The sequence below is a fragment of the Somniosus microcephalus genome, chromosome 4 (genome assembly GCF_052327205.1).
Source record: "Somniosus microcephalus isolate GS21.2 chromosome 4, FLI_Smic_1.0, whole genome shotgun sequence".
NCBI classification, from domain to species: domain Eukaryota; kingdom Metazoa; phylum Chordata; class Chondrichthyes; order Squaliformes; family Somniosidae; genus Somniosus; species Somniosus microcephalus.
Window position 1 is genome coordinate 39,054,315 of NC_140990.1, and position 27,690 is coordinate 39,082,004.

At 50.0% G+C, this 27,690-nt stretch overlaps 1 pseudogene; it reads right to left on the reverse strand.

Moving 5' to 3' along the window:
* Window positions 1-2,152: 2,152 nt before the first annotated feature.
* LOC147118670 (uncharacterized) overlaps window positions 2,153-27,690 on the reverse strand; it is a 48,511-nt pseudogene continuing 22,973 nt past the window's right edge.

Here is a 27,690-nt window from a genome sequence, read left to right on the forward strand (position 1 = left end):
GTGAATTAAAATGACAGGCGACCGGAAGCTCAGGGTCACCCTTACGGACTGAACGGAGGTGTGCCGCAAAGCAGTCGCCCAATCTGCGTTTGGTGTCCCCAGTGTAGCGGAGACCGCATCATGAGCAGCGAATACAGTATATTAAATTGCAAGAAGTACAAGTAAATCGCTGTTCCACCTGGAAGGGGTGTTTGGGGCCCTGGACAGTGGGAGGGGAGGAGGTAAAAGGGCATGTGTTGCATCTCCTGAGAGGCTTTAATAAGCTGGCAATAAGATTTTTATTTTAAAAGCAGGAAAGAGGTGAAAAACTCCACTAGCGATGCCTCAAAACTCATGGACAGAGAAATCCACTTCATCAGTGCCCCTGCCACAGGACTCAATATCCACCCCCTGCACCACTGATGCATTGTGTCTGCAGTATGTACGGTCTACAAGATGACCATGGTCAGGCCGTGTGGAGTCAAAGGGCCAGGCAGCAGAATGGATGGAAAGATTGCTACAAACTTCCCTTAACTCCAACCCTCTGATTTCTGTTTTGTAGCCAGCTTTCCATCCATTCTGCTGCCTGGCCCTTCACTTCACACGGCCTGACCTGGGTCATCTTGTCAATCTTACAAACTGTTTATGGATAGCAAACTGGTTACAAAACAGAAAACAGAGAGTAGGGGTTGGGAGTAGCTACTCAGACTGGCAAAAGGTGGGAAGTGGTGTTCCACAGGGATCGGTGCTGGGATCACTGTTGTTCACCATTTACATAAACAATTTGGACTCGTGAATCAGAAGTACAATTTTAAAGTGTGTCAATAACATCAAATTGGGAGGTAGAGTTAATCCTGAGGAAGACAAAAGGCAAGAAGACATGAATACATTTCAGAATGGGCGTGTAATTGGCAAATGAATTTCACTATAGATCAGTGTGAGGTGGTGTGCTTTGGTCGGAAGAATAAGGAGGCCACACACTACTTGGACAAGGGGGTGAAATTGGGTTGCTTTGTGCCTCCCACGATATTCAGCGGGAGGTTAGCGGTGGCGGTAGCTGGTAGCGCCCCACGGCACTAAACCGCCAGCAATTACGTCATCGCCATGCGCAGTGCCTTGGCTGCAACCTTGGGTTGCGACCCCTGACCAATCGCCGGATGATATGTCCGACAGGGTCAGGGGTCATTCTTGCAGCTGCGGCAGCGCCACTTAAAGGGCAGGTGTCGGGCAGCAACTTTTTATTTTGGCCGGCAGCCAGCACCTTCCCCCTTCTCCTTTCTTCTTCGGGGTGCCGGCTGCGATCGCTCAGTCCGGTGCTCCTCTTGATCCGACACCCCGCTCCCTGGTGGTCCAGCAGGGCCCTGGTGTGCGCAGTGCTAGGCCCCTCCCCTTTAATCAGGGAGAGAGGTCTGCTATGACGCGTTGCTATGTGCCAACGGGCGTGGCGCTGTTGCACAAAGCACCGCGAAATTCACTGGTAGCGGCTCAAGAGGGAGGGGAGCACTTCCAGTAGCACCCCGCCTCCTGCCTGGGGCGCTACCACTGAATTTAATGCGCAGGGGCGCTAACTTTTTTGGGGCGCTTAAATTAGCCTCAGCGACATTAGTGACCCAAAGGGGGCGCCACCGAATTTTTCCCCCTAAGAGTCTAAATGGGCTGGAGGAGCAGAGGGATCCAGGGATACAGATACAGAAATCATTAAAAGTAACGACACAGGTTAATAAGGCCATTAAAAAAACTGCACTAGGGTACATTCCAAAAGGAGCCTTCTGTTCCGTGCCTAGGAGCTCTGAACCATGGCAGAGAGCGGCTGGGACACGTTTCTCACACACCTCAAGATTACCCGCACGGAGTCTTTGCTGTCGGTGAAGACAGATGAGAAAGACCAAAGTGCCGTTTGCCCCTCTCAGTGTGGCCCTGAAGGACTGTGTCCAGGCTGATGTTCTGTTCTCCCTGTACGATCCTCCCCCAGATTGTCCTTTCTGAGCTCCAGCCAGGTGATGCTAAACACTCAGATGAGAAAGACAAAAATCGACCACAATGTGTTTAACACAAAGCTGATTTATTTGACATCTATCCAGAATATTAAACTCCAGCCCAGTTCCTGGAGTTATTAACATCAGCAGAAACAAACCCTAACTGTCAGAATGAACATGATTCAGTCCTGGATGTGATGAACAGCAGCAATAACAGCAGAATCCAACCCCTGCAGTCATTTGTGAACTCGCTGGTGTCTCAGCTGGTGGGATGACTGAGTGAATCCCTTCCCACACACAGAGCAGGTGAACGGCCTCTCCCCAGTGTGAACTCGCTGGTGAATCAGCAGTGTGGATAATCGAGTGAATCCCTTCCCACACACAGAGCAGGTGAATGGTGTTTGCGGGGTGTGAGTGTGATGGTGTTGCAGCAGAGCAGTTCTGCTTTTAAAGCTCTTCTCACAGTCAGTACAGTTAAAAGGTCTGTCGTCAGAGTGCACAAGTTGGTGTTCAATGAGATGGGATGATGAAGCAAATCCCTTCCCACACACGGAGCAGACGAACGTCCTCTCCCCAGTGTGAACTCGCTGGTGTGTCAGCAGGTTCGATGACTGAGTGAATCCCTTCCCACACACGGAGCAGGTGAACAGCCTCTCCCCAGTGTGAACTCGCTGGTGTGTCTGCAGGTTGGATGAATTTGTGAATCTGTTCCCACACACGGAGCAGGTGAATGCCCTCTCCCCGGTGTGAGTGGATTGGTGCTTCATTAGATGCTTTCTGCTTTTAAAGCTGTTCTCACAGTGAGAACATTTAAATGGTCTCCGAGTGAACAAGTTGATGCGCAGTGAGGCTGGAGGAGATAGTGAATCCCTTCCCACACATGGAGCAGGTGAACGGTCTCTCCCTGGTGTGACTGCGTCGATGAGTTTCCAGCTCAGATGGGTAATAGAATCCCTTGCCTCAGTCCCCACATTTCCAGGGTTTCTCCGTGGTGCGGGTGTCCTTGTGTCTCTCCAGGTTGGACGATCAGTTGAAGCCTCGTCCACACACAGAACAGGTGTACGGTTTCTCCCTGCTGTGAATGGTGCAATGTTTTTTCAGGCTGTGTAACTGGTTAAAGCTCTTTCCACAGTCAATGCATTGGAACACTCTCACTCGGGTGTGTGAGTCTCGGTGCTTTTCCAGTCACACTGATGTTGAAATCTTTTCCCACCGACAGAACAGACAAACATTTCTACTTCCACATTCAAAGGCCGATGATATTACCTGTAAAAGCAGTTTACAAAAGTCATTACTATAAGTTCAGAATTAAAATGCAGAACAGATAATTCCAGTTTCTATGGAACATTCTTTCCTCTCTTATTACATAGGATTACCCAGATTGTACAGCACAGAAACAGGCCATTCGGCCCAACTGGTCCATGCAGTGTTTATGCTCCACACGAGCCTCCTCCCATCTCTCTTCATCTCACCCTATCAGCATCTCCTTCTATTCCTTTCTCCCATGTGTTTATCCAGCTTCCCCTTAAATACATCCATGCCCTTCGCCTCAACTACTCCCTGTGGCAGCAAGTTCCACATTCTCAGCACTCTCTGGGTGAAGGAGTTATCTGGGCAGCCAATGAGCACTGCTGCCTCTTCTGTGCATTTCCTGGCGAGGCTAAACAGTTGATATTTTCTGATCAAAAAGAGCTGAGCTCAGCAGTATTAGTCCTGTTTTGCCTCCTTTGGAGACCAGGTGTACGAGCAGAGTGAGCGCAGCCTTCACAGCAACTACAATAAAATTGTTACAGTTGTGAAGGAACTTTGTGTCAGTGCACTGGACCACAAACAAAGTATGTGTGTCGATTATTGTCTGACTGCAATACTGTGATATTTTAAAGGTGCCATATAAAGGTAAGTTGTTGTTGTTGGTCTGAGTTTGCAGTGTGTAAATGCTGCCCTTCTCACAGCCTGTAAATGGAGTTTACAAAAGCTATCACCGTGAGTCCAGGATAGAAATTGACAAGATTCTCTCCTCCTGGTTCCTGGCCAAGGGGGCCGCGCATGCGCCCTGCTGCCCCGAGCCTCTCAAGATGGCGGCTATTACCCCGAGCCTGTCACCAGGAGAAAGCCCCGCAACTGCCGCCCCGCTCAGGGCAAACGCCCGGCCCGGTGACTCTTGTTCGAGGCCTGAGGCACACCCTGGGTGTTTGTGAAGTGGATAATGTTAAATGTTTTATAATGGGGCCTGGGGCCGCACTCGGGGTGTGAGCAGCCCGCGTCCCCCCGGGGTTCATGAACCCGCTCCCTGAGCTCGGGGTGTGAGCGACCTGCGTCCCCCCGGGGTTCATGAACTCGCTCCCTGAGCTCGGGGTGTGAGCAGCCCGTGTCCCCCTGGGGTTCATGAACCCGCTCCCTGAGCTCGGGGTGCGAGCGGCCCGTGTCCCCCCGGGGTTCATGAACCCACTCCCTGAGCTCGGGGTGTGAGCGTCCCGCGTCCCCCCGGGGTTCATGAACCCGCTCCCTGAACTCGGGGTGTGAGCAGCCCGCGTCCCCCCGGGGTTCATGAACCCGCTCCCTGAGCTCAGGGTGTGAGCGACCCGCGTCCCCCTGGGGTTCATGAACCCGCTCCCTGAGCTCGGGGTGCGACCAGCCCACGTCCCCCCCGGGGTTCATGAACCCGCTCCCCAAGCTCTGGGTGTGAGAGACCCGCGTCCCCCCGGGGTTCATGAACTCGCTCCCTGAGCTCGGGGTGTGAGCAGCCCGCGTCCCCCCAGGGTTCATGAACCTGCTCCCTGAGCTCTCTCACCTGATGTGCCAGCGGCTGCTGCCAAGGTCTGCGCATGCTCAGCTCACACTGCCCGGTGATTGTCGGGAGCTCAGACCAATAGGAAGAGCGGGGCAGGGCTGGAGGACTGAGCGGGTGGCGGGTCCTCCAACCAATTGGAGTGTGTGAGGGGCGGGGCTTGATCTTTAATAATGGAAGGTGAGTTGAGCATGCGCAGTAGAGGCTAATTGTCCAGCAGTGTGAGCTGAGCATGCGCGGGAGAGGCTGATTGTGGAGCAGTGTGAGCTGAGCATGCGTGGGAGAGGCTGATTGTTGGGCAGTGTGAGCTGAGCATGCGCGGGAGAGGCTGATTGTTGGGCAGTGTGAGCTGAGCATGCGCGGGAGAGGCTGATTGTGGAGCAGTGTGAGCTGAGCATGTGCGGGAGAGGCTGATTGTGGAGCAGTGTGAGCTGAGCATGCGCGGGAGAGGCTGATTGTGGAGCAGTGTGAGCTGAGCATGCGCGGGAGAGGCTGATTGTTGGGCAGAGTGAGCTGAGCATGTGCGGGAGAGGCTGATTGTGGAGCAGTGTGAGCTGAGCATGCGCGGGAGAAGCTGATTGTTGGGCAGTGTGAGCTGAGCATGCGCAGTAGAGGCTGATTGTTGGGCAGTGTGAGCTGAGCATGCGCGGGAGAGGCTGGTTGTGGAGCAGTTTGAGCTGAGCATGCACGGGAGAGGCTGATTGTGGAGTAGAATGAGCTGAGCGTGCGCAGCAGAGGCTGATTGTTGGGCAGTGTGAGGTGAGCATGCGCGGGAGAGGCTGATTGTTGGGCAGTGTGAGCTGAGCATGCGCGGGAGAGGCTGATTGTTGGGCAGTGTGAGCTGAGCATGCGCGGGTGGCGAGGCGGGTTAATGAACCCCGGGGGGACGCGGGCTTCACACACACCGAGTGTGGCCCCAGGCCCAATTATAAGAGCAGTGAACATTATCCGCCCCCGCCCGCCGGTTCCCATTTCACTCCGGCCCGAATCTCAACAAAGCGCCAAACTCCGGGACAGACAGGAAGTGAGTCAGGGAGCATCTGTAAATGGAGGAGAAATGGTGACTGGTCAGGGAGTGTCTGTAAATGGAGGAGAAATGGTGACTGGTCAGGGAGCGTCTGTACATGAAGGCGAAATGGTGACTGGTCAGGGAGTGTCTGTAAATGGAGGAGAAATGGAGACTGGTCAGGGAGCGTCTGTAAATGAAGGAGAAATGGTGGCTGGTCAGGGAGCGTCTGTAAATGGAGGAGAATTAGGGACTGGTCAAGGAGCATCTGTTAATGAAGGAGAAATGGTGACTGGTCAGGGAGCATCTGTAAATGGAGGAGAAATGGTGACTGGTCAGGGAGCGTCTGGGAGAAATCATTCAGCATTCTTGGGGGGGTGGTTTGTGTGAACAAATATATCAGTGATTTTAATGAGACACTTTCTGTGTCCCAGCTCCTGTAAATACTGGCTGGAAAGGGGCCGGACTCTCAGGAGGCTCCACACCGCTGGCTGCTCGTGCATCAGTGATCTCCCATCAGATTAATGTGCTTCTGCTGTGGATGTGTTTAACAAAGTGCCCGAAGCACTCACTGTAACACTCTCTCATATCCCACCTGCAGTGTAATGTCCGTGCTGTGTGCTTCCTGTCCAATATCCCCCTGATCCCTGGCTCCCCTGTTGCACCAACTCAGTATACGGGGACAAGTAGTGCCAGCTCAAGAGATGCCCAAATCGGGGACGGAATGAAAGGTTCAGACATGTGGAATGTTAATCTTACACAATGTGTGAGATGCTGAGCACCCGCCCAACATTTCACCACCACACCTTCTTTCAAATAGTTTTATCAATCTCTCCTCCTCTGAAACCTTTGATTCGGGCGGGGGGTCCGGTCCCAAGAGGGACAGCGCATTCGGTCTGATTCCCAGAGAGTTTATACGTAGATGGGGCACACATGTCACACATTGGACAGCAACTGATGAGTGCACAACTGAACCCAGCCACAGTCAGCACCTTCAGGGGAGGAGAGAGAGGGGAAACAGTGAATGTAGAACTGAACCCAGGCAGAGTCAGCACCTTCAGGGGAGGAGAGAGAGAGGAACCAGTGAGTGTAGAACGGAACCCAGCCAGAGTCAGCACCTTCACGGGAGGAGAGGGAGGAGAACCAGTGAGTGTAGAACTGAACCCAGCCAGAGTCAGCATCATCAGGGGAGGAGAGGGAGGGGAACCAGTGAATGTAGAACTGAACCCAGCCAGGGTCAGCACCTTCAGGGGAGGAGAGGGAGGGGAACCAGTGAGTGTAGAACTGAACACAGCCAGAGTCAGCACCTTCAGGGGAGGTGAGGGAGCGGCACCAGTGAGTGTGGAACTGAACGCAGCCAGAGTCAGCACCTTCAGGGGAGGAGAGGGAGGTGAACCAGTGAGTGTAGAACTGAACACAGCCAGAGTCAGCACCTTCAGGGGAGGAGAAGGAGGGGAACCAGTGAATGTAGAACTGAGCCCAGCCAGAGTCAGCACCTTCAGGGAAGGAGAGGGAGGGGAACTAGTGAGTGCAGAACTGAACCCAGCCAGAGTCAGCACCTTCAAGGAAGGAGAGGGAGGGGAACCAGTGAGTGCAGAACTGAACCCAGCCAGAGTCAGCACCTTCAGGGAAGGGAAAACATTCGACTGACAGGAACAATGTTGGAGGTGGTGCAATGGGTTTGGATTTCCATGCAGGAAGGAGGGAGAATCTGTGGGACGAGGATTTACAGCTTTGGGGAAGAAGAGAGGAAAGAATTTTCGCAGCAATTAGTATTGTCTTTTCTGAATTTCGATCATATAGCTACAGTGAAGACTTTTGTAACTTCCCTTTACAGGATATTAGAAGGGTGTGGCGGTGCCACTGGTTGTACCTTACATGAGAACACATAATTCCCTTTAACTTACCTTACTGTATGTTTAACTTACCTTTTGGGGCCGTTGCCATTTTAACTTACCTGTTGGGGCCATTGCCCTTTAAGACACACCCTAGCGCGCTGACATCACGTCACGTACGACGTGACGTGTGTGCGGCAGCTGCCGGCCCGACTCGGCCTTCCGGTCTAGCATCTTCGGCCTCAACGGCCAGCCGACGGGAGCGACGCGATCTTCCGCTCCCGCGGCAAGCACCGGCACAGCCTGGCCTCGCAACCTCGGCCTCAATGGTGATGCAACGGCGTGCATCATGTGATGCCCTAAGTGCAGGAAAGGTCACAACACAAACGCGATGGCGTCATCACGCACCCCACAGGACTGCGAACTCAGTCCTCGTGGAGCCCCCGCTGGGACAAGACCTATACCACAGTGCTCCTACAGTCAGCCATCTTACCTGCCATCTTACCTGATGTAATTAGTTTGTTCCTGTAAATAAACAACTTGTTAATAGTTCATCGAAGTCAAACTCTCTTATTTAATGGCGATGTACACAAACCGCTACATTGGTGACCCAACGACGTGAGTACGGGAGTTCATCAATTCCTACACTACAATTGGTGACCCCGTATCCGTGAACGATTTTCACGGTAGCAACGCGCAGCCTGACCCTTGTCTTCACAGAGGTACAGCACGCCCAACGGCAACCGTCGACTACCAATGCTACATTGGTAACCCAACGACGTGAGTACGGGAGTTCATCAATTCCAACACTACAATTGGTGAACCCGTATCCGTGAATGATTTTCACGGTAGCAACGCGCGCCTGAACCTCGTCTTCCCACAAGACGACCGACGCACAACCGACGAACAACTACGGAACAGCAACCGCCTAACACCGATTCCTCCAAAGGCGACCCCGTCTTTGCGAACGTATTCGCAAGGTAAGCGCAGCCTGGAGCAGATCCCATTTGACACGGACAAAACTCAACCGGACCCCGTTTTTTTGTGAACAATTTTCACAAAAGAAGCACGCCATGGAAGCACCAGCCGTTTTGCTGTCGCTACCACAATCCAGGGAGCCATAGTCTCCCTTGTGCTTTATACCGGTAGAAGCCCTGTTCAACGAGAACATCGATGTGGCACAGACCACGCACTTGCTCACGGTCCCCGTACTCATCTTTCCTACCGCCACACGGATCATCCGCCTCTACGTCCACAGCGACAGCAAGTAAAAATCTCTCCAAGCGCGGGGTACAGCATGTTCGTGCCCACAAAATCAGAGTGCGCCCTGCGGGGATACCACGAGGACTCACCCCCACAAAAGACAAGGACTCACTCCTCGCACACGAGGACCCATCCCTCGTGAAAAATGACAACTCCTTCTCCGCCGACGATGCACCAGCACTTCAGCCTGCTGGTTGTGTTACCTACTGCATGATTCGTCATGAACAAAAGGCGTGCCGCCCTCCCGGCTGTTTTCTCCTGAATCTACAACAGTTACAAGTGTTGCCGCCCTCCAGGCAGAGTTAACCCCTCCTGAAAGCAACAACAACCTGGACTGTTGCCGCCCTTTCTCCAGTTTTCCCTTCAACAAACGCAAACGTCTACTGAAACTGCACACATCGAGCACGGGTCCAACGGGCATCCTGCGGCCGCGATCAGCCACGTGAAAGTTGCTAGCCTCACCGATCACAGGTTAACGCAGTAACTCTTCACCCTCTGTTGTGTTAACATTGTAGCACTATGGCACGCACCGTTCTGCATGTTCCAGCCTCCTGAAGGTTTCGCTCACCTGTCGGCGAGTTCACTCACCTCGCCTGTCAAGTCCTTCTGGAACGTTCGTTTGGCGTTCCTGCAGAGTTCGTTATAACAAGGACTTGTTCCAACATCAACAGAGTCATCACCCACATCCGCCCAACCTGCCCGTCACTCTGACAAGGCCTGCTGTTTCGCACGTCTCCATGGTTCTTTGCCTGATGGATACACTTTATTCGCCATGACGCGCGTAAGGATCTCCTCACGAGCAGCATCTTCGGACCTCGCTCGCCAAGCCGAGACAGCATGACCGCCGAGACCACCAGCTCGTCAGACCATCTCATCCTTGGACTTTCATTAAAGCAAATTCTGGGGGGGCCCATGTAACAGTACCACCGGTTGTACCTTACATAAAGACACATAATTCCCTTTAACTTACCTTACTGTATGTTTAACTTACCTTTTGGGGCCATTGCCCTTTTAACTTACCTGTTGGGGCCATTGCCCCTTTAAGACGCGCCCTAGCACGCTGACATCATGTCACGTACAACGTGACGTGCATGCGGCGGCTGCCGGCCCGACTCGGCCTTCCGGTCTAGCGTCTTCGGCCTCAACGGCCAGCCGACGGGAGCGACGCGATCTTCCGCTCCCGCGGCAAGCACCGGCACAGCCTGGCCTCACGACCTCGGCCTCAATGGTGACGCAATGACGTGCATCACATGACGCCCTAAGCGCGGGAAACGCGAACAACGTGATGACGTCACAACACAAACGCGATGACGTCATCACACTCCCCACAGGACTGCGAACTCAGTCCTCGTGGAGTCCCCGCTGGGACAAGACCTATACCATGGTTCTCCTACAGTCAGCCATCTTACCTGCCCTCTTACCTGATGTAATTAGTTTGTTCCTGTAAATAAACAACTTGTTAATAGTTCGTCGAAGTCAAACTCTCTTATTTAGTGGCGATGTACACAAACCGCAATGATTTGCAGATGGGAAACTTAAACCAAACATCACGTCAAGATCTGACAGTCACTCAATTCATCTGGACCTAAATATAATTGGCCTTTGAATGTGGAAAAATGTTTGTCTCAATCTCTACACAACCTGAAAAACTTCTCACCATTCACAGCAGGGAGAAACCGTACACGTGTTCTGTGTGTGGACGAGGCATCAACCGATCATGCAACCTGGAGAGACACAAGGACACCCGCCCCATGGAGAAACCATGGAAATGTGGGGCCTGTGGGAAGGGGTTCAGTTACCCGTCTGAGCTGGAAACTCATCGACGCACTCACACTGGGGAGAGGCCATTCACCTGCTTCGTGTGTGGGAAGGGATTCACTCAGTCATCCTACCTGCTGACACACCAGCGAGTTCACACTGGAGCAAGACCATTCGCATGCATTGAACGTGGGAAGGGATTCAGTCATGCATCCCACCTTCTGAGGCACCATCGTGTTCCCACAGAGGAGAGGACTTTTAAATGTTCTGATTGTGATAAGAAGTATAAAACAAAAATGATCTGCAGAACCACCAACGCGCTCACACTGGGGAGAGACCGTTCATCTGCTTCGTGTGTGGAAAGAGATTCACTCAGTCATCCACCCTGCTGACACACCAGCGAGTTCACACTGGGGAGAGGCCATTCACCTGCTCTGACTGTGGGAAGGGATTCACTTCATCATCCAACCTGTTTAATCACCACTGAGTTCACACTGGGGAGAGGCCGTTCACCTGCTCCGTGTGTGGGAAGGGATTCACTCAGCCATCCAACCTCCTGAGACACCAGCGAGTTCACCAGTGATTGCAGGGATTGGATTCTGCTGTTATTGCTGCTGTTAATCATATCCGGGACTGAATCATTTTCACCCTGACAGCTGGGGTTTGTTTCTGCTTATGTTAATAAACCTTATAACTGGAGATTAATATTCTGTATAAAAATTTAATAAATCATCTTTGTTTCAAACACATTTTGCTAGGGCCGGGGAGGCGGGATTGGAGGCGTGTGGGGGATAAAAATCGCAAAACTGGCGTGTGGGCCCAAACCTGCCTCCATCCCGCCTCCACGCAATTTTCCTAAATTCATGTCTGCTGGTCCCGACTCCGTCCCGCCTCCAGGAGGTGGGATAGGCCCTTAAGGCCCTTAACAAGCCCTCAATTGGCTCTATAATCCCATTTTCCTAACCACTTGCAAGTTTACTCGTTTTCCCACGTGAAACACGCCTGGTGGGAAACACACATCTGAAACCTGGCGGGAGCACAACTGGCTTGCGGAGTAGCAGCTGCAGCTCAACCATTAAATGGCAGATTTGAACAGGCTTTAATTGCAGGTGGCATAACTTTGCTCTCTCAGGTCTGGGGGATCTTTCAGAAGGCATACCCACAGCTCTGGAAGTTTGCAGCCTGACAACCATCTCCAGTGTGACCTCCTGGGAAACCCCTCTCGCCACCTTCACTGAGCGCTTCCTCAACTGAGGCATCTACCAGAAGCATGGGAGCCATTTTTGTCCTGCCCTTCTGGATATTACATGAGGCCGCCCAACAGCAGCAGCAACAACAGTTGCACCAAGCTGCTGCTGCCCCACCTGAGGATGCACAGGCCAGAAGGGGCCAGTGCATGGAAGGCCGTCGGCGCAGGAGATACCCCCCAAACAGGGTCTACAGATGCAGGGTCAGCTACCTCAACATGTCTGAGCAGCAGTGCCAAAGGCGGCTCCGACTTTCGCGAGAGATGGTGGCTGACATCTGCGCAATGCTGCAGCAAGACCTGGAGCCCAGAGGAGCAGCTGGACACCCCTTATCAGTGGCCATCAAAGTCACCATCGCACTCAACTTTTTTGCCTCAGGCTCATTCCAGGGATCAGCAGCAGACATCAGCGGCATCTCCCAGGCGGCCGCACACACCTGCATCAAGCGGGTAACCGATGCCCTCTTTGCCATCGCGCACAATCACATCCATTTCACCAAGGATCGAGCAAGTGTCATGGCGAGAGCGGTTGGATTTGCTAATCTTGCAGGCTTTCCAAGGGTGCAGGGCATCGTTGATTGCACACATGTGGCCCTTAAGGCTCCCCATCGCAATCCTTGTATTTTTGTCAACCGCAAGGGCTTCCACTCCCTCAACGTTCAGCTGGTGTGTGACCACAAGAAGGAAATTTTGCATGTTTGTGCCAAGTACCCTGGCAGTTGCCATGACTCCTTCATACTGCGCCAGTCTACTGTGCCTCCGCTATTCAGTCCACCACACCGACTTAACCGATGGCTACTTGGAGACAAGGGCTATCCCTTGAGGACGTGGCTATTGACGCCACTGAGGAGCCCATCCAATGCAGCTGATGAGAACTACAACTCCAGCCACCTTTCCACCAGAGCCATGATCGAGCAGACCATTGGTCTGCTGAAGATGCGCTTCAGATGCCTGGATAGATCAGGTGGAGCCCTGCAATACTCAGCAGCCAGGGTCTCCAGAATCGTTGTGGTTTGCTGTGTGCTTCACAACATGGCACAGCGTCGTGGCTTGCAGATGGCCGAGGACCAAGTGGCTCCTGACATATCCTCCTCAGATGAGGAGGAGGAGGAGGGGGAGGAGGAGAGTGAAGACGAACATCTTGCAGAGGCTCATCAACCAGTGGCAGCAGTGCGCGAGAACATTGGTGGCCGGCATGCAAGGAACGCGCTCATATTGGGCAGATTTGCTGAGCCTCGCCCATGAGGGACTATTGCCTCGCATCCTTTTACCTGAGCACTGACAATAGCCAGGAACCAGCTGACTTCTAGCGATGTGACCACCATACTGACCTCAAAGTGAAAGTCCCATTCGCGAAACGACACACGCCACAACTACAGCAGTAGCCAACAGATGATTTATTAACATTATTCTGATGGCTTTCAACCATAACACATTAAATTCCACCCAAGTGAGTACCCTTGTGACTATTTGTGCAGTTTCTTTCTCTTACGCGTGCTCCTACATAGTGGTTCCCCAGTGGCATCAGCAGATGTGGAGGCCCCTTGCTCACTTCCTTGCTGCTCCTGTCTGGACACCTTTGGCGGGCGTCCTCTGGGGTTGCGAGCCTGTAAGGGCTGTGCAACAGTCTGCTGCTCCTGCGGCTGTGCAGGGGTTGAGACGCCGATCTCACTTGGGTGCTGACTCAGGTGGGGCTCTGACCGAGGACTTGTCAGTGGCATGGAAGTTTGAGCGCTTGGAGAGGGGCCCCCACCTCCTTGTTCTCTGCCACCATCATCCCTCTCATGGGTCAGGTCCCCCTCAGCGTTTGCAAGTGGCGAGAGAGCACCTTGCTGCACATCAGGGGAGCCATGGGGACCCGTGTCGGGACTGGCAGTCCTTCTCAGAGGGACTGCCATGAAGGTCTGGTTTCTCTGTTCAATAGCTGCCCATCGCTCCTCCAGAGATGTCAGTCTAGTCTGAACACTCACCATGTTTTCAACACTCGCGCGACTTATCTCCTCCATGGCCGTAGCCAGCCTTTCCACGGAGGTTGCCATCCTTTCCGTGGTAATGCGTTGATGCGCCAATGACTCCACAAAGGCTCTGCTCATGTTAGCGATGGACTCCTCCATTCGCTCCACACTCGCAGCAACCCTGGAGACAAAACCTGCCAGAGACTCCTGCATATTTTCCTGGAGTGCCATCACCGCTGATACTGTGGATGGACCCAGAGGCAGAGGGTCGACATGCAGCTGAGCCGAGCTGGGAGAGTGCTGCGCCCTCCGACTAGGACTCTCCACTGCTGTCCCTGTCTCCACCATCGGCTGAGGCTCACTTGTGAGCTGTGATACACCAGGTGACAACACTACTCTATGTCCCGAAGGTCCCACCGAGGTGTGAGTGTCTGCGTTGGTGCTGGGTGCGTTGCCTTCTGCTGACGCTGCGCCCTCAGAGGTTGCAGCTTCCTCTGAGGAGTCTGGATGCTGAGGCTGAACCTCCTCCTGCGTCCTGGAGATGGGAGCTTGCGATGGTCCTGTGGGGGAGTAAAGTAAAGTCAGAGATGAGAGGCCAGGATTACCTGCACAGTGCTTATTGCAGATGATCAGAGGTCCATCTGCTAGAGCTTCCAAGTCATTATCAGCGAGTCATGCAATGCAATTGAGAGAGTTGGAAAACTCTTCTGTCACCAGCTTGCTCTGCTGCACCGGTCTCTCCGTCCCCCACTTGTGTGTCGTCCTGGATGCCGACGATCTCCAGGATCGCCTCCTCCCATGGGGTCAGCTGGGCTAAGGAGGCTGCCCCTCCCCCTGTCCTGGCTCACTCGCTTCGGTTGTGAGCTCTCTTTTCCTGCATTGGGGGAGACAAGTGGAGTTTGAGCGAGAATGAAGGAGTGAGTGTAGAGAATCGATGGCATAGATGCTTAGAAGGAGAGAAAGATGGAGTGAGATGGCAAGACCAAGGGCCCTCCCTATGTGATGTAAGTTGTTTTCATAGCATGACAGTGATAGGGAGTGTGAGGGCTGCATAGTCCATTAGTTAGGTGAATGTGACCATAGAGAGAGAGGGAGTGGGAAAGGGTGCATGGATGTCAGTGTCAAGTGGGATGTGGAGGAAGAGATTGGTAAAGCTGAGAGCTGGTGAGGAAAGGCAATGGGGATCAGATTAAGAGTGATGGGAACATCATACTCACTTTTCCAGTGCGCAGAAGGTCATGGAAGCGTTTCCGACACTGGATCCATGTTCTGCTGGTATTCGAGCTGGCGTTCACCTGCTCTGCCACCCTCAGCCACACAGCCTTGGTTTGCTGGGGTGGCTTCTTCCTCCCCGAGGAGGGGAAGAGCACCTCCCTGCTCTCTGTCGCTCCCTCCACCAATGCCTGGAGGGCTGCCTCGTCAAATCTGGGGGATGCCTTACTCCGATGTGTCGCCATGATTGATGATGGTAGCAGTAGCTGCCAGGGCCAGAAGCTTGGCAGTCTGCTGAAGTGAGCAAGGCTTGTGGAAGCCCTTAAATGAAGCAGCAGTGATGATGTCATCGGAGGCGAGCTTCCCACCTGAAAAGCTCACTGGCTAGGGGTTCCCACACGTGGGGAATCAATTGGGCTATAAAATCAAAATTGCATCGATTTCCCACATCGTTCAGGATTCGTGTGGGAAACACGAAATGTGGGGAACACGACCCCAACCCGCCCCCGTAGCAAATTCCAGCCCAGTGTGTCAAATATTTGATTTCTGTATGATAAGAGGAGACTAATTGATGTTCTGATACAGAGTGTTCCATTTTTGGGCCTTTTCTTACTCTGGATTATTTCAGTTCTCATCTAGTTCACTTTCTACCCATCAAACCCCAAGCTTGTTCCATTTGAGTACACGGTTTGTGGGTGTCACAGACTGAAATGTAGTGTCTCACTTTACACTCACCTGAAGTTCCTTTGAAACACCCCTTTACAGAACTATCTTGCATGAGAGTTGAAATCTGTTATTTGCTGTATTAATTATCACTTTTTTGGATCTGATTTAGTAAAACTCCTCCACACGTACTGCATGTGATAGTCTTTGAAATGTTCCGATCTTTGTAATAGTAATTTCTGAGCTGGATGGTCTCGTTGATTTAATCTCTTGTTACTAACATACCTTGCACTATTTCTTTAGTCAAGATAATTGTTTCAAATACTTCCTTTATCAGGTCTTTAGCTCCTCCATTGATCCCTGTCAATAATCCTTGGTAAGGGGCTGGGATTAAGGTGCAGATTTAGGGGTTAGTGGTTGAGGCTAGTGGTTATTGGTTAAGATTGGTTGGACCTCCACTGTTTCTAGCTTTTCACCATTTAGCAAGTACCCTGTTCTATCCTTTTTAGGTCCAAAGTGGATGGCCTCACGTTTGCCTACATTGAAATCCATTTGCCACAGTTTTGCCCATTCACTTAATGTATTAATATCTCTCTAATGTTATGCTTCCATCTACACTGCTTACAATGCCACCTATATTTGTGTCATCAGCAACTTGCATATGTGGCTTTCTATCCCATCATCTAAGTCATTAATAAATACGGTGAATAGTTGAGGCCCCAACACAGACCCTTGCTGGACAGCGTTAGTCACATCCTGCCAATTAGAGTCCCTGCCCATTATCCCCACTCTCTGTCTCCCGCTACTCAGCCAATTCCATGGGCTTCAACTTTAGCTAACAGACTCTTATAAGGGACTTTATTAAATGCCTTCTGGAAGTCCATATAAATAACATCCATAGACATTCCCCTGTCTACTTCAATCACCTCTTCAAAATATTCAATCAGGTTTGTCAGACATGACCGACCTTTCACAAATCCATGCTGGCTCTCTCTAATCTGCTGAAAATTTTCAAGGTGTTCAGTCACCCTGTCCTTAATTATAGACTCTAGTAATTTCCCCACAACAGATGTTAGGCTAACTGGTCTCTAATTCCCTGGTTTCCCTCTCTCACCTTTCTCAAATAGCGGAGCGACATGCGCAATTTTCAAATCTGATGAAATGGTTACCAAATCGAGAGAACTTTGGAAGATTATAGTTTGGGCATCTGCAATGTTCTCACCTACTTCCTTTAAAACCCTGGCTTGGAAACCATCTGGTCCTGGGGATTTGTTACTCTTTAGTGCCATTATTTTCTTCATTACTGTTATTTTGGTGAGTCCCCGTCCCTGATTCAATATTAGTTTCCTTGGGATGTCCGGCCTGCTATCCTCTTCCACTCTGTCAATACTGACACAAAATAATTATTCAACATGTCCACCTTTTTATTACCATTTACAATGTCACCATTATCAGTTTTCAAGGGGCCCACATTGCTCCTGACCACCATTTTTTCCTAATGTAATTGTAATAAAAATTGTGTTGATTTTGATAATCCTTACAAGTTTCTTTTCATACTCCCTTTTTGTAGCTCTTACTGTCTGTTTTGTCACCCTTTGTTGTTCTTTGTATTTCTCCCAATCACCAGGATTTGTGCTATTTATTGTATTTCTGTGTACTTGTTCTTTTAGTTTGATGTTGTCCCTTCTCTCTTTAGTCGTCCATGGCTGGGGTTTTTTGGTAAGTAGAGCTCTTGCCCCTCGGGGGTAGAAGCTGCTTCTGTATCACCGTAAATTATTTTTTGAACATCTCCCTCTGATCATCTGTCGTTTTACCCATTAACAGATTTCCCCAGTTTACTGTGGACAGTCTCTGTCTCATCCTGTTGAATTTGCCCTGAACTAACACTAGAATCTTAGTAGCTGTTTCGCATTTCTCCCTTTCAAACATAATGTGGAACTCGATCACGTTATGATCACTGTTAGATAAATGTTCACTCACCGTGAGGCTGTTCACTAAATCTGGTACATTCCTAAATCTAACATGGCCTGCCCCCTTGTTGGTTCTAGGACATAGTGTTGCAGAAAATTATCCTGAACATGTGAGAAATTCACCCGAGAAGACGATAGAGACCAAAGTGCCGTTTGCCCCTCTCAGTGTGGCCCTGAAGGACTGTGTCCAGGCTGGAGTTCTGTTCCCGCCGTACGATCCTCCCCCAGATTGTCCTTTCTGAGCTCCAGCCAGGTGATGCTAAACACTCAGGTGGGAAAGAGAAAAATCTACAATGTGTTTAACACAAAGCTGATTTATTTGACATCTATCCAGAATATTAAGATCAGCAGAAACAAACCCCAACTGTCAGAATGAATATGGTTCAGGCCTGGATGTAGATTTTCAAATTCAGTTTGAGGGTGAGAAACTTGGGTCTGAAACTAGTGTCCTAAACTTAAATAAAGGCAATTACAAGAGTATGAGGACAGAGTTGGCTAACGTGGACTGGGGAAATAGATTAAAGGGTAATACGGTAGATCAGCAGTGGCAGACATTTAAGGAGATATTTCATAAATCTCAGCAAAGGTATATTCCAGTGAGAAAGAAAGGCTCTACGAGAAGGATGCACCACTAAGAAAGTTAAGGATGGTATCAAATTGAAAGAAAAGGCATACAATGTTGCGAAGATTAGTGGTAGGCCAGAGGATTAGGTAATATGATAAGGCAGGATCTGACCAAAGTGGACTGGGATCAGCTACTTGTAGGAAAATCCACATCGGAGCAATGGGAGTCTTTCAGAAAGGAAATTGAGAGAGTACAATGGCAACATGTTCCCATAAAGGTCAAGGGTGGGACCAACAAGCCCAGGGAACCTTGGATGTCAAGGGATATACGAGAATGGATTAGGAAAAAAAGGAGGGCTTTTGGCAGATACAAAGGACTAAAGACAGAGGAAGCCCTAGAGGAGTATAAAAAGTGCAGGGGGATACTTAAAAAAGAAATTAGGAGAGCGAGGAGGGGCCATGAAATAACACTGGTGAGCAAAATAAAGGAAATTCCTAAGGTGTTTTAAAAGTATACTAGCTAGAGTGCCCGGCGGTGCCGAGGGTTTTTTGAGGGCATGTTGTTATGAAAAAAGTAGAACTAATCTTTATATATATAAATGAGTTTGTCTGTCTGTCTGTGTGGGAAGGAGAGAGAGAGAGAGAGGGAAAGAGAGAGAGAGAGACTGGGGGGAAGAGAGAGAGAGAGAGACTGGGGGGAGAGGGAGAGAGAGACTGGGGGGGAGAGAGAGAGGGAAAGAGAGAGGGGGAGGGAGAGAGAAGAAAGGAGAGCGAGAGAGGGAAGGAGCGAGAGAGAGAGAGGGAAGGAGAGAGAGGGGAAAGGGGTGGGGGAAAGGGGTGGGTGGGGGAAAGGGGTGTTGGGGGAGGAAAGGTGGTGTGTGGGTGGGAAAGGGGGTGTGTGGGGGGAAAGGAGGTGTGTGGGGGGGAAAGGGGGTGTGTGGGGGAAAGGGGGTGTGTGGGGGGGAAAGGGGGGGTGGGGGGGAAAGGGGGAGTGTGGGGGGAATGGGGTGTTGGGGGAAAGGTGGTGTGTGGGGGTGAAAGGGGGGGTGTGTGGAGGGGAAAGGGGGGGTGGGGGGAAAGGGGGGGTGTGGGGGGAAAGGGGAGTGGGGGGAGGAAAGGGGGTGGGGTAGGAAAGGGGGTGGGGAGAGGGAAGGGGTGTGTGGGGGGAGGGGGAAAGGGGGGTGTGGGGGAGGGGGAAGGGGGGGTGTGGGGGGAGGGGGAAAGGGGAGTGTGGGGGGAGTGGGAAAGGGGGGTGTGGGGCCTTGGTGACCCGGAGCCCTGCTCACTTTTGGTCGGGCTCTCGGGCCGTGCGGTTGATGCCGCGGGGAAGGCCATGCACGGCGGCTCCCGCTCCAGACCGTTGCAGCGGCTTGCCTGTGGCCTAGTTGAGGGGGGGAAGCCCAAGTTCCCACCCCGCCAGCCTTTACCAAGATGGCGGCGATGGCTCAGCCCCGCCAGCCTTTACCAAGATTGCGGCGATGGCTCCGCCCGGCTCCACCCCGCCAGCCTTTACCAAGATGGCGGCGGTGGCTACGCTCGACTCCGTCACGCCCCCTTTACCAAGATGGCGGCGATCGTGGGGCAGGCCCAGCGGGACGGGCGGTGCCAAGTTCGGGCGTGGCTGGTGAGGAGAGGCCGAGGCTTTGAGGCCTGAGACCTGCAGGCAGCTCATCCACCACCGAGTGGGGGAAAGCCCGAGTCCCCTTTGCAAATGGATTTTTTTTCTTTTAAAACCAACTATTTTTTTGCTGGAAATCTATATTTCATATCATTTAATCCACATCTGCATCGTTTCTGGCATTGCCTCCAGTGGTTAATGTGTCAATACTAATGAATCAACAATTTCCTCACCTCCATTACCACTTTTTTATCTTGAGGCCCGGCAAGTGATTTTTGAAAGTTTTTTGTATACTGTCTGAACAATTTTTGTCTGACCAAAAAGTAAATATGCCTATGAGACTCCCCTAATGATAAGCTTCCTTTTGATATAACATATGTGTAGGTACGCTCTATAACTTTTGAGTGTATAGCGGACAAACAGACATACAGACATACAGACAGACATACAGACAGACATACGGACGGATCCCTTTATTATAAGTATATTAAGGGCAAGAGGATAACCAGGGAAATAGTAGGGCCCATTAGGGACCAAAGTGGCAATTTGTGTGTGGAGCCAGAAGATGTAGGTGGGGATTTAAATGATTTTTTTGCATCTGTGTTCACTATTGTTGAATCCGTGTGTTAATGGAGACACGGAATGCAGGAGTTGATTTAACAAGTGTTTACTGAACAAAGTCTGGAGGTGAACTAACTATACAAGACGCTATACAGGTTTATATACCCGAGTGGTCACTACTGGTACTACAGTACACAGGGGCTTCAAAAAAACATTGTTCCTCTTAAAGGTACATACACTACAATTCCTCCCCTTTTAGATAAATAGTACATAACATTTTAAGTAAACATTAAATAACATTTTTACAAGAACAATAATCTACACATTTGCTGCAGTTAATCAATTATAAGTCAGTCTCTCTGGAGGCTTCCTGACTCGGTCCAGATAACACCTTGGTGGTGTACTAGTTTTTGGTGGTGTAGTAGGTTCTTTTGGCAAGGTCAATTCGGCTTGAATGCCAGTGTCGCGTTCATCTGGTTCCAGTATCACCGGATCAGAGGTAGATACTATGGGTATCTCTGCTTCATCATTAGGCGTATAGAGTTGTGGTGTAGGTTGTCCCTTTTCGGATGACTCTATGATCTGGTCAGCATGGCGCCTTATTATGCTTTCTCCAATGTCCACAGTATACATCAGCGGTCCTAGTCGTGTGCAAATAGTTCCAGGCTGCCATTTCTCGGTACGGTAGACCCGGGCCAAAACTTGTTGACGTATCTGGAAGGTTCTAGTTGGCCTTTCATTCATGCCTTGAAATTGTCTGTTCTCTTTGTCCCTTCTGATGTTTGGCTTGATCAAATCCAGCCGGCATCTTAGTCTTCTATTGAAAAACATCATGGCGGGAGTTTGGTTTGTAACCACATGTGTTGCATTCCTGTACGCAAACAAGAAGTTATCTACCTTATGTTGTAGATTTATGTCTTCATTACCCATGGCCTTTATGGCCTTCTTGAAGGTCTGGACAAACCTTTCAGCTAATCCATTGGTGGCGGGATGGTACGGGGCGGACGTGTAGTGCTTAACCCCATTGTTTTTTAAGAACTTCCTGAATTCTTCGGACACAAATTGCGGTCCATTATCAGAACAGATCTGTTCAGGCAGCCCATTTCTGGCAAATATGGTCCTTAATACTGTGATGGTTTTTTCCGTGGTGTTGGAGGACATCTTTATTACCTCCGGCCACTTGGAGTGTGCATCAATCGCGATTAAGAACATTGAGTCCATAAATGGACCAACAAAGTTGATCTGTACTCTTTGCCATGGAGATGAGGGCCACTCCCATGGATGTAGAGGGGCTTGTGGTGGGGCGTTTTGGACCTTCTGGTATCCTAGACAGCTCTTGGTCATTTCTTCGATGTCTCCATCGATACCTGGCCACCACACAAATGCTCTGGCTAGGTTCTTCATTTTCACTCCACCCAGATGCCCCTCGTGAAGCTCCTTTAGCACTTTATCCTGGAGTTTGGGTGGAATCACCACTCTGGATCCACACATCAAGGTTCCTCGGCACACTGACAGCTGTTCTCTTCTTTGCAAGAATGCTGGCAACAGTGGTTCACCATGTGCTGGCCATCCCTTCACCATTAAATTGCAGACTCGTGATCGAGTCGGGTCATTTCTCATTTCCTTTTCAATGGTAGAATTTGTTACTGGTAGAAATTCCACTATGGTTGAGCGGAACATCTCCACTGGGTCCACTGTAGGTGCCTCTTCTACCGTTGGCAACGGTAGGCACGATAAACCGTCAGAAGGGTCCAACCCGAAACGTCAACTCAAATTTCTCTCCACGGATGTTGCCTGACCTGCTGAGTTTTTCCAGCATTTTCTGTTGTTATTTAGCATTCCCATGCTGTTTTGTTCCTTTGTATGCTATGTCATATTGATGTGCCCCTAAGAAAAGGGACCACCTCTGTAGCCTTTGCGCCGTCATAATGGGAACGCCCTTTTTAGGGTTGAATATGGAGACGAGGGGTTGATGGTCAATCAACAAGGTAAATTTTTGTCCGTGTAGGTAATGGTTGAATTTCTTCACCCCCCACACCAGGCTGAGTGCCTCCTTGTCGATCTGGGCAAAGTTACGCTCAGCTGAGTTCAATGAGCATGACGCCAAAGCTATCGGCCGCTCTGTGCCATCAGGGAATCTATGCGATAATACCGCTCCCACGCCGTAAGGGGATGCATCGCACGCCAGTCTGATTGGCAGTGATGGGTTGTAATGAGCCAACACTTCCTTGGACGTGATCAAGCCTTTGCATTTATGGAAGGCACGTTTACAGTCTTCGCTCCATTTCCAAATTACTCCCGTTTGTAGCAGTGTGTTAAGAGGGTGCAGAACCGTTGACAAGTTCGGTAAAAATTTATGATAGTAATTTATTAATCCCAGGAACGAGCTTAATTGTGAGACATTTTCAGGCGCTGGGGCTTTTACGACCGCTTCAATTTTTTCAGGTGACTTATGCAACCCTTCTTCGTTAATGACATGGCCACAATATGATATTTGTTTCTGGAAAAATTCGCACTTGTGGCGATTTGCTCGTAGGCCCCGTTCTCTCAGCCTCGTGAGCACCTGCTCCAAATTGGCAAGGTGCTCATTGTCGTTTTCTCCTGTTACAAGGATGTCGTCTAGGTAGCATTGAGTCCCCGGAATCCCTTGCAGGACTTGCTCCATAGCTCTTTGCCAGATAGCTGGAGCTGATGCTACTCTGAAAACCAGTTGATTGTACTGGTACAGGCCTTTGTGTGTGTTTATCGTGAGATACTTTTTAGAGGCCTCCTCAACCTCCAACTGTAGATATGCCTGTGCCAAGTCAATTTTGGTGAAACGTTTCCCTCCGGATAGTGAGGCGAAAATATCTTCTATCCTCAGAAGAGGATACTGTACCGTGTGAAGGACCGGGTTTACAGTCACCTTGAAGTCCCCACAGATGCGAATTTTTCTCTGTTCTTCAGATTTATCATTATTCAACGTTTTCTTCATGACCGGGACGATGGGTGTTGCCCACTCGTTCCAATCTACCTTGGATAACATGCTTGCTTTTTCCAAATTCTCCAGCTCTGCCTCGACTGCTGGACGAATTGCGTATGGCACCGGCCTTGCCTTAAAAACTTGGGAATTGCCGCATCTTCCACTTTTATTGAGGCGGTGGCACCATTCAAGGTTCCTAGTTCCTGTTGAAACACTTCTTTGGCGTTAGCCAAGATTTCTTTTAATCGTCCAGGTATGATGTCATCATCATTTTTTTTCTTACTGGTCACCGTCAGTGCCTGAATGGAGTGCCAGTCTAAACGTATCTTCTGATCCATTCACGTCCCAACAACGGTGGACCACCATCTTGCAGAACGTATAAATACAACTTCTGTATTTCCTTGCCGTTGTATACAACAGGCACCCTTATTTTCCCTCTGGGGTATACTTTCTGCCCCGTATATGTCTTCAAGATAATGGATGTGTCTTTCAAAGGTATATGCAGAAATAGCCGCTCGTAATCCCGTCGACTTATGATGGTCAGAGCTGATCCTGTATCTAGCTCCATTTTAACTGGGGACCCCGCTATCGTGTGGGTAACCCAAATGGTCTGGTAATCTTCTTTGGCAATTACATTATTAAATTTGAGGCAGCTTAGTCTCTTGTTTCCGGAGTCGCTATCACTCTTCTGGTCTTCGGAGCTACTGTCCGTCATCATTTGTACCTTTCTGTACTTTTCCTTATTGACCTTTTCACTGTCAGCGGATTTTTTTCCAGATCGGCATACACGTGCAATGTGTCCCATCTTTCCGCATTGCCTGCATGCTTTGTCCTTGAACCAGCAATCCCTCTGGTCATGGTTGGATCTGCCGCAGCGGTAACATCTCTCGAAACCCCGTGTCATTTCATGGGTGCCGAAGTCCTGTGGCTTTTGCTGTATCTCTGCAGCTCCTCTTGCTGCTGCTTCATATGATACAGCCACACTGAAAGCCTTGTCCATTGTCAAATGTTTCTCAGAAAGTAGTCTTTTCTGTGTTCCTTCGCTTAGGAGACCGCAGACGAATTTGTCTCGTAGAGAATCTGCCAGTCCTGCCCCGAATTGGCAGTGCTTTGACAGCTTTCTTAATTCGGTGAGGTAATCAGCGTTACTTTCATTCTTGTGCTGATTCCTCCTGAAGAATTTGAATCGTTCCACTATCAGCAGCGGTGTTGGGTTTAAGTGCTCCTGTAGGGTATCAACAGTCTCATTAAAATTCTTGTCCATCGGTTTGGCTGGAGTGATCAAGTTTTGTAACAGCCCGTATGTCCTTGCGCCCATCAGATTTAGAAGTACCGATTCCTTTTTATCATCCGCTACTTCATTTGCCTTGCAATATACCTCCACTCTTTCCACATATGTGGTCCAATCCTCTATATCACTATTGAAAGCAGTAATATTGCCAGTCTTAGGCATCCTGAAAATCAAAAATGGCACCTCCCACGCTTTTCCTTCTTCCCTGCCGAGTCAAGATGGCACCTCCTGCGCTTTCCCGCCGCTGCCGCTGCTGCCAACGCTGTTCTCCGCGGTTCCCGTTGCGACCTTTTTTATTTACACATATATTTTAAACAGTTTCTCCGTCACTTGGAGAATCATTCCCGTCGGACCCTCTGGGACTTTCCCCTCCCTCTGCTCGGTCCGAACGCTGACCTGCTTTGCAGCGCCGGCCGTCTCCTGAGTGCTCCACCCTCTGTCTCTGTTTGCTTCTGCTTTCCGACTCGCTGCTCGGCCCCGCTGCAGAGCCACCCGATCGAGCCCCAGCCCGCCGCCTAGGAAGGATCAGTGCACTACCTGCCACCAGCCCGTTTAGCTGCTGAAACCACAGTTTTTTTTGTTTTTTCCTTTGACCTTCGTCTGAGGAATCGATCTCCTTGAGGTGCTGCCGAATTGCAGGTAAGTTCGTTTCTTAGTCATCGCCACTGTTGAATCCGTGTGTTAATTGAGACACAGAATGCAGGAGTTGATTTAACAAGTGTTTACTGAACAAAGTCTGGAGGTGAACTAACTATACAAGACGCTATACAGGCTTATATATCCGAGTGGTCACTACCGGTACTACAGTACACAGGGGCTTCAAAAAACATAGTTCCTCTTAAAGATACATACACTACAACTATGGAGAAGGACGATGTAGACATAGAAATCGGGCAGGGGGACTGTGATATACTTGAACATATTAGCATCGAGAGGGAGGAGGTACTGGCGGTTTTAGCAGGCTTAAAATTGGATAAATCCCCAGGCCCGGACGAGGTGTATCCCAGGCTGCTGTGTGAGGAAAAGGAGGAGATTGCAGGGGCTCTGACACAAATTTTCAGAACCACTCTGGCCACAGGGGATGTGCCAGAGGACTGGAGAACAGCTAACGTAGTAGCATTATTCAAGAAGGGTAGTAGGGATAAACCAGGGAATTACAGGCCAGTGAGCCTAACATCAGTGGTAGGGAAATTATTGGAAAAAATTCTGAGGGACAGAATTAGTCTCCACTTGGAGAGGCAAGGATTAATCAGGGATAGTCAGCATGGCTTTGTCAAGGGAAGATCATGTCTGAGTAATTTGATTGAATTTTTCGAGTGGGTGATTAGGTGTGTGGATGAGGGTAGTGCAGTGGATGTGCTATACATGGATTTCAGTAAGGCTTTCGATAAAGTCCCGCATAGGAGACTGGTCAAGAAGGTAAGAGCCCGGTCAAGAAGGTAAGAGCCCATGGGATCCAGGGTGCCTGTGTCCAGTGGGGTACCGCAGGGATCGATGCTGGGTCCCTTGCTGTTTGTGGTCTACATTAATGATTTGGATGTGAATGTAAAAGGTATGATCAGTAAGTTCGCAGATGACACGAAAATTGGTGGGGTGGTAAATAGCGAGGAGGGTAGCCTCAGTCTGCAGGACGATATAGATGTGTTGGTCAGATGGGCGGAACAGTGGCAAATGGAATTTAACCCTGAAAAGTGTGAGGTGATGCATTTTGGAGGGACTAACAAGACAAGGGAATACACAATGAATGGTAAGACCCTAGGAAAGAGAGGATCAGAGGAACCTTGGTGTGCATTTACATAGATCCCTGAAGGCAGCAGAACAGGTGGATAAGGTGGTTAAAAAGGCATATGGGATACTTGCCTTCATTAGCCGAGGCATAGAATATAAGAGCAGGGAGGTTATGATGGAGCTGTACAAAACGTTGGTTAGGCCACAGCTGGAATACTGTGTGCAGTTCTGGTCCCCACACTATAGGAAGGATGTAATTGCTTTGGAGAGGGTGCAGAGGAGATTCACCAGGATGTTACCTGGGCTGGAGCGCTTCAGCTATGAAGAAAGACTGGACAGGCTGGGGTTGTTTTCCTTGGAGCAGAGAAGGCTGAGGGGGAACCTGATTGAGGTGTACAAAATTATGAGGGGCATAGATAGGGTAGATAGAAAGGAACTTTTTCCCTTAGTAGAGGGGTCAATAACAAGGGGGCATAGATTCAAGGTAAGGGGCAGGAGGTTTAGTGGGGATTTGAGGAAGAACCTTTTCACCCAGAGGGTGGTTGGAATCTGGAACTCACTGCCTGAAAGGGTGGTAGAGGCAGGAACCCTCACAACATTCAAGAAGCATTTGGATGAGCACTTGAAATGCCATAGTATACAAGGCTACGGACCAAGTGCTGGAAAATGCGATTAGAATAGACAGGGCCTGATGGCCGGCACGGACGCGATGGGCTGAAGGGCCTCTTTCTGTGCTGTATAACTCTAGGATTGGGACATTTTTAGAAACCAGCAAAGGATGACTAAAATAATTATAAAGAAGGAGAAGATAGAGTATGAGAGTAAAGTAGCAAATAATATAAAAACAGACAGTAAGAGCTTCTACAGGTATATAAAAAGGAAGAGAGTAGCTAAAGTAAACATTGGTCCCTTAGAGGATGAGACTGGGGAATTAATAATGGGAAATAGAGAAAAGGCAGAGTCTCTAAACAATTATTTTGGATCGGCCTTCATGGTGGAAACACTAAAAGCATCCCAATAATAATGGATAATCACGGGGTTATAGGTGTTGTATCCGTGTGTTAATGGAGACACAGAATGCAGGAGTTGGTTTAACAGGTGTTTACTGAACAAAGTCTGGAGGTGAACTAAAAGATACAAGACGCTATACAGGCTTATATACCCGAGTGGTCACTAACGGTATTACAGTACACAGGGGCTCTTAAAGGTACATACACTACAATTCCTCCCCTTTTAGATAATTAGTACATAACATTTTAAGTAATCATTAATTAACATGTTTACAAGAACAATCATCTACACATTTGCTGCAGTT